At 37.8% G+C, this 7,737-nt stretch overlaps 1 non-coding gene across 1 annotated transcript; it reads right to left on the bottom strand.

The window, feature by feature from the left end:
* Nucleotides 1-5,214: 5,214 nt before the first annotated feature.
* Nucleotides 5,215-5,322, bottom strand: LOC148561809 (small nucleolar RNA R71). Its single transcript, XR_015887367.1, has one exon. It is a non-coding gene; the product is annotated as a small nucleolar RNA R71 (small nucleolar RNA).
* Nucleotides 5,323-7,737: the final 2,415 nt, after the last annotated feature.

The raw sequence follows: 7,737 nt of genomic DNA, 5'->3' as shown, positions 1-7,737 counted from the left end.
TAATTACTTAATATATTTTTCTTCAATGCACATGGTAATTTAATTATTTTGATTTCACATGAGCATGCTTCCCAAATTTTCAAATAACTTATTCAATTTAATTCCCTACTTTTTCATATCATCCCATGTTCCCATAAAATTTCCCACACTTAAATTTTACACAATATCTATCTTAAGCTAACCAAGGATTCAACTTGGGATTCTTATTTTGTTTTTCTGCTTAAGGCTAGTAATGTGGTTATAAAACAGAGGGGATTTAAAAGCTCAAGGGGGCTAACAAGGGTGATGTAAAAGGTAGGCTAATTTTGGGATAAGTGAGCTAAAATCAAACAATGGCCTCAATCATATGCAAACATGTAAATATACTAAATATTGGACATATAGATTGGAACAAAATATAGATTACAATTATAGAGAAGAAAACACGCAAGAATAAAATATTTATGGTTAAATAATGTAACCATGCAAATAAGCTCAATTCTCACAGGTTGTATGTTCTTTGGCTCAAAAACCATGTTCCAAATACAACTTCAAACAAGTTTTAATATAAAATTTTATTCAAATTAGTGAAATTCTCTAAAAATTTTCTTGAAAAAGAAAATATTACTTCAACCAAGTGGTAAAATATGCAAAAATTCAAATAATCATGCAATCAAACATGCAAATGCAACAAGTAACAAGGAAAATAAAATATTGGTGTTTGAGAAGAAAATACTAACCCGTGGAGATCGGTATCGACCTCCCCACACTTAAAGATTGCACCATCCTCGGTGCATGCTAAGATGTACAAGTGGATGGGCTACTCCAACTGATGCCTTTCTCTATAGATTGTGCAGATTGACTTGCTTGTCTCCCCATGTAAACGTCTTCCGGTTCTCTTCCGGGTGGCCATCCTGAAAGAAAAGGGAAGAAGAGTAACCCAGAAATAAAGATAGGAAAATAAATAAAACATGGGTTGGTTGAAGCCAAATAATGAGGGTCTCAATTACATGGTAGCTACAACATGCAAGTGAGAAAACAATAGAAGCACATGGCATACTGATGAGCGGATAATTTATACGCTTTTTGACATTGTTTTTAGTATGTTTTTAGTAGGATCTAGTTACTTTTAGGGATGTTTTCATTAGTTTTTATGTTAAATTCACATTTCTGGACTTTACTATGAGTTTGTGTGTTTTTCTGTGATTTCAGGTATTTTCTGGCTGAAATTGAGGGACTTGAGCAGAAATCAGATTCAGAGGTTGAAAAAGGACTGCTGATGCTGTTGGATTCTGACCGCCCTGCACTCAAAGTAGATTTTCTGGAGATAAAGAACTCGAAATGGCGCGCTTCCAATTGCGTTGGAAAGTAGACATCCAGAGCTTTCCAGCAATATATAATAGTCTATACTTTGGCCAAGAATTGATGACGTAAACTGGCGTTCAACACCAGCCTTCTGCCCAAATCTGGCGTCCAGCGCCAGAAAAGGATCCAGAACCAGAGTTAAACGCCAAACTGGCACAGAAACTGGCGTTCAACTCCACAAATGGCCTCTGCACGTGCAACACTTAAGCTCAGCCCAAACACACACCAAGTGGGCCCTGAAAGTGGATTTATACATCAAATACTTACTCATGTAAACCCTAGTAGCTAGTTTATTATAAATAGGACCTCTTACTATTGTATTAGGCATCTTTGAACACATAGTTCTTAGACTAAGGGGGCTGGCCATCTCGGCCATGCCTGGACCTTCACTTATGTATTTTCATACGGTAGAGTTTCTACACTCCATAGATTAAGGTGTGGAGCTCTGCTGTTCCTCAAAGATTAATGCAAAGTACTTCTGTTTTCTATTCAATTCTTCTTATTTCGCTTCTAAGATATCCATTCGCACCCAAGAACGTGATGAAGGTGATGATTATGTGTGACGCTCGTCATCCTTCTCCCTTATGAACGCGTGCCTGACAAACACTTCTGTTCTACATGAATTAAGCTAGAATGAGTATCTCTTAGATCTCCTAACCAGAATCTTCGTGGCGTAAGCTAGAATGATGGCGGCATTCAAGAGAATCCGGAAAGTCTAAACCTTGTCTGTGGTATTCCGAGTAGGATTCAATGATTGAATGACTGTGACGAGCTCCTAACTCGCGATTGCAGGGCGTTAGTGACAGACGCAAAAGGATAGTAAATCCTATTCCAGCATGATCGAGAACCGACAGATGAATAGCCCTGCCGTGACAGGGTGCGTGAGCATATTATTCACTGAGAGGATAAGATGAAGCCATTGACAAGGGTGATGCCTCTAGACGATTAGCCGTGCCGTGACAGGGCATTGGATCATTTTCCCGAGAGATGACCGAAAGTAGCCATTGACAGTGGTGATGTATCACATAAAGCCAGCCATGGAAAGGAGTAAGACTGACTGGATGAAGATAGCAGGAAAGCAGAAGTTCAGAGGAACGAAAAGCATCTCCATTCGCTTATCTGAAATTCTCACCAATGAATTACATAAGTATCTCTATCCCTATTATATTATCTATTATTCGAAAACTCCATGATTACTTTATATCTGCCTGACTGAGATTTACAAGGTGACCATAGCTTGCTTCATACCAACAATCTCCGTGGGATTCGACCCTTACTCACGTAAGGTATTACTTGGACGACCCAGTGCACTTGCTGGTTAGTTGTATCGAAGTTGTGACAATCATGAATTAAGATCAGAGCACCAAGCTTTGGAGCCATTACCAGGATTTGTTCGAGCCTGGAGATCACAATTTCGTGCACCAAGTTTTTGGCGCCGTTGCCGGGGATTGTTTATGTTTGGACAACTGACGGTTCATCTTGTTGCTCAGATTGGGTAATTTTCTTTTCGTTTTGTTTTCAAAAATCTTTCAAAAATATTTTCAAAAATTTCTCCTTTGTTTTCGAAAAAAAAAATAAAAAAATAAAAAAATAAAAATGTTTTCAAAAATTTTATTCAAGATTTTTAAGAATGAATTCTAGTGTTTCATGAAGCATATTGAAGCCTGGCTGGCTGTAAAGCCATGTCTAAATTCTTTTGGACTGAGGCTTCAACTAATAACTTCAATGCATGTAATTCCATATATCACAGCTTGGCTGGCCATTGGCCATGTCTAGTGTTTTGGACTGGAGCTTTCATTGAAAGCTTGGCTGGCTAGTGAGCCATGTCTAATTCCTGGACTGAAGCTTTAGACTAACATGGCAAGATTCCTGGAATTCATATTAAAAATTTTGGAATCCTTATTTTTTCTTTTAAATTTTCGAAAAATATAAATAAAAATCCAAAAAAATTAGAAAATCATAAAAATCAAAAATATTTTCTGTTTCTTGTTTGAGTCTTGAGTCACATTATAAGTTTGGTGTCACTTGCATATGCATCTTGCATTTTTTCGAAAATATCATGCATTCATAGTGTTCTTCATGATCTTCAAGTTGTTCTTGGTAAGTCTTCTTGTTTGATCTTGATGATTTTTTGTTTTGTGTCTTTTCATGTTTATCATATGCATTCTTGAATTCTTAGTGTCTAAGCATTAAAGAATTCTAAGTTTGGTGTCTTGCATGTTTTCTTTGCATTAAAAATTTTTCAAAAATATGTTCTTGATGTTCACCATGACATTCAAAGTGTTCTTGGTGTTCATCTTGACATTCATAGCATTCTTGCACGCATTCATTGTTTTGATCTAAAAATTTCATGCATTGCATATTTTTCATGTTTTTCATAAAAATTTCAAAAATCAAAAAAATATCTTTCCCTTTTTCTCTCATCAAATTCGAAAATTTGGATTGACTTTTTCAAAATTTTTTAAAATCAAATTGTTTCTCATGAGTCAAATCAAATTTTCAATTTGAAAATCTTATCTTTTTCAAAATCTTTTTCAAAAATCAAATCTTTTTCAAAATTCTTAGTTATTTTCGAAAATTCCAAAAATCTTTTTCAAAAATCTTTTTCTTATTTTTATATAAAATTTTCGAAAATAACTAATCAATTAATGTTTTGATTCAAAAATTTGAAGTTTGTTACTTGCTTGTTAAGAAAGATTCAAACTTTAAATTCTAGAATCATATCTTGTGATTTCTTATGAATCAGGTCATTTATTGTGATTTTAAAAATCAAATCTTTTTCAAAAACTAATTTCTATCATATCTTTTCAAAAATATCTTCTTATCTTATCTTTTTCAAAAATATCTTTTCAAAATATCTTTTCTAACCTCCTAACTTCTTATCTTTTCAAAATTTGTTTCAACTAACTAACTAACTCTTTGTTTGTTTCTTAACTTTTTCAAAACCACCTAACTAATTCTCTCTTTCTAATTTTCGAAAATATCTCCCCCTTTTTTAAAAATTTCTTTTTAATTAACTAATTATTTTTATTTTTATTTTTATTTCAAAAAAAATTTTCGAAAAATACTAACAAATTTTCAAAAACCAATTTTCAAAAATCACTAACTCCTTTTCAAAATAATTTTCGAAAATTATACCTCCCCCATCCTATTTTATTTATTCATTCATATCCTAACATCTCATCTCACCTCTCTTCCATCCTCACAGTTATGTTTCTTCCATTATATTACATTCTTTGTCTCCCCCTCTTCTTCCACTCACACAGGAATCCCTATACTGTGGTATAAAGGATCTCCATTATTATTATTATTTTTCTGTGCCTTCTTCTTTGTCATATGAGCAGGAGCAAGGATAAGAACATTCTTGTGGAAGCAGATCCAGAACCTGAAAGGACTCCGAAGAGAAAATTAAGAGAAGCTAAAATACAACAATCCAGAGATAACCTTTCAGAAATTTTCGAACAGGAAAAGGAGATGGCAGCCGAAAATAATAATAATGTAAGGAAGATACTTGGTGACTTTACTGCACCTAATTCCAATTTACATGGAAGAAGCATCTCCATTCCTGCCATTGGAGCAAACAACTTTGAGCTGAAACCTCAATTAGTTTCTCTGATGCAGCAGAACTGCAAGTTTCATGGACTTCCATCTGAAGATCCTTTTCAGTTCTTAACTGAATTCTTGCAAATATGTGATACTGTTAAGACTAATGGAGTAGATCCTGAAGTCTACAGGCTCATGCTTTTCCCTTTTGCTGTAAGAGACAGAGCTAGATTATGGTTGGATTCTCAACCTAAAGACAGCCTGAACTCTTGGGATAAGCTGGTCACGGCTTTCTTAGCCAAGTACTTTCCTCCTCAAAAGCTGAGCAAGCTTAGAGCTGATGTTCAAACCTTCAGACAGAAAGAAGGTGAATCCCTCTATGAAGCTTGGGAAAGATACAAACAGTTGACCAAAAAGTGTCCTTCTGACATGCTTTCAGAATGGACCATCCTGGATATATTCTATGATGGTTTATCTGAGCTATCAAAGATGTCACTGGACACTTCTGCAGGTGGATCCATTCACCTAAAGAAAACGCCTGCAGAAGCTCAAGAACTCATTGACATGGTTGCTAATAACCAGTTCATGTACACTTTTGAAAGGAATCCTGTGAGTAATGGGACGCCTATGAAGAAGGAGTTCTTGAGGTTGATACTCTGAATGCCATATTGGCTCAGAATAAAATATTGACTCAGCAAGTCAATATGATTTCTCAGAGTCTGAATGGAATGCAAGCTGCATCCAACAGTACTCAAGAGGCATCTTCTGAAGAAGAAGCTTATGATCCTGAGAACCCTGCAATAGCAGAGGTAAATTACTTAGGTGAACCTTATGGAAACACCTATAACTCAACATGGAGAAATCATCCAAATTTCTCATGGAAGGATCAAAAGCCCCAGCATGGCTTTAATAATGGTGGAAGAAATAGGTTTAGCAACAGCAAGCCTTTTCCATCAACTCAGCAACAGACAGAGAACTCTGAACAAAATGCTTCTAATTTAGCAAATCTAGTCTCTGATCTATCTAAGGCCACTGTAAGTTTCATGAATGAAACAAGGTCTTCCATTAGAAATCTGGAAGCACAAGTGGGCCAGCTGAGTAAAAGGATCACTGAAATCCCTCCTAGTACTCTCCCAAGCAATACAGAAGAGAACCCAAAAGGAGAGTGCAAGGCCATTGACATAAGCGCCATGGCCGAACCTGTGAGGAGAGGAGAGGACGTGAATCCCAAGGAGGAAGACCTCCTGGGACGTCCAGTGATCAATAAGGAGCTTCCCTCTGAGGAACCAAAGGACTCTGAGGCTCATCTAGAGACCATAGAGATTCCATTGAACCTCCTTATGCCCTTCATGAGCTCTGATGAGTATTCCTCTTCTGAAGAGAATGAGGATGTCACTGAAGAGCAAACTGCCAAGTTTCTTGGTGCAGTCATGAAGCTGAATGCCAAATTGTTTGGCATTGATGCTTGGGAAGTTGAACCTCCCTTGTTCATCAATGAACTAAGTGATCTGGATCAACTGACATTGCCTCAGAAGAGACAGGATCCTGGAAAGTTCATAATACCCTGTACCATAGGCACCATAATCTTTAAGGCTCTGTGTGACCTTGGTTCAGGAATAAACCTCATGCCCCTCTCTGTAATAGAGAAACTGGGAATCTATGGGGTGCAAGCTGCTAAAATCTCACTAGAGATGGCAGACAGCTCAAGAAGATAAGCTTATGGACAAGTAGAAGATGTATTAGTAAAGGTTGAGGGCCTTTACGTACCTACTGATTTCATAGTCCTGGATACTGGAAAGGAAGAGAATGAATCCATCATCCTAGGAAGACCTTTCCTGGCCACAGCAAGAGCTGTGATTGATGTTGACAGAGGTGAAATAGTCCTTCAATGGAATGAGAACTCCCTTGTATTCAAAACTCAAGGATCTCCCTCTGCAACCATGGAGAGGAAGCAGAAAAAGCTTCTCTCCAAGCAGAGTCAACCAAAGCCCCCACAGTCAAACTCTAAGTTTGGTGTTGGGAGGCCACAACCAAACTCTAAGTTTGGAGTTGAACTCCCATATCCAAACTCTAAGTTTGGTGTTGGAGAGTTTCAACAAAGCTCTGCACATCTGTGAGGCTCCATGAGAGCCCATTGTCAAGCTATTGACATTAAAGAAGCGCTTGTTGGGAGGCAACCCAATGTTTATCTAATTCTTATTTTCATTGTTTTTTATATTTTCTTAGGGTCATGATCATGTGGAGTCACAAAATAAATAGAAAAATTGAAAACGGAATCAAAAACAGCAGAAGAAAAATCACACCCTGGAGGAGCATCTGTCTGGCGTTCAGCGCCAGAACAGAGCATGGTTCTGGCGCTGAACGCTCAAAATGGGCAGCTTCTGGGCGCTGAACGCCAGAACAGGCATGGTTCTGGTGTTCAACGCCAGAAATGGCACACAGATGGGCGTTGAACGCCCAAAATGGCCACCAACCTGGCGCTGAACGCCCAGAGTTGGATACAAAGGCATTTTTACATGCCTAATGGTGCAGGGATGTAAATGCCTTGACACCTCAGGATCTGTGGACCCCACAGGATCATCTCAGGATATGTGGACCCCACAGGATCCACTCAGGATCTGTGGACCCCACAGGATCCCCACCTACCTCCACTCACTTCTTCTCACCACTCTCTTTCACACAACCCCATAAGCACTCTTCCCTAAAAGCCCTTCACCAATCACCTCAATCTCTCTTCCCCACTAAACCTTCACCACTCACATCCACCCACTCTTCCCAAAAAACCTACCTCATAAACTCCACCTACCTTCAAAATTCAAAACCAATTTCCCACCCAAACCCACCCATATG

Source organism: Arachis ipaensis, chromosome B6 (genome assembly GCF_059453495.1).
Source record: "Arachis ipaensis isolate K30076 ecotype BB chromosome B6, ASM5945349v1, whole genome shotgun sequence".
Lineage (NCBI taxonomy): Eukaryota > Viridiplantae > Streptophyta > Magnoliopsida > Fabales > Fabaceae > Arachis > Arachis ipaensis.
The sequence above is the reverse complement of the archived record's forward strand: the minus strand, read 5'-3'. Positions and strand labels throughout refer to the sequence as shown.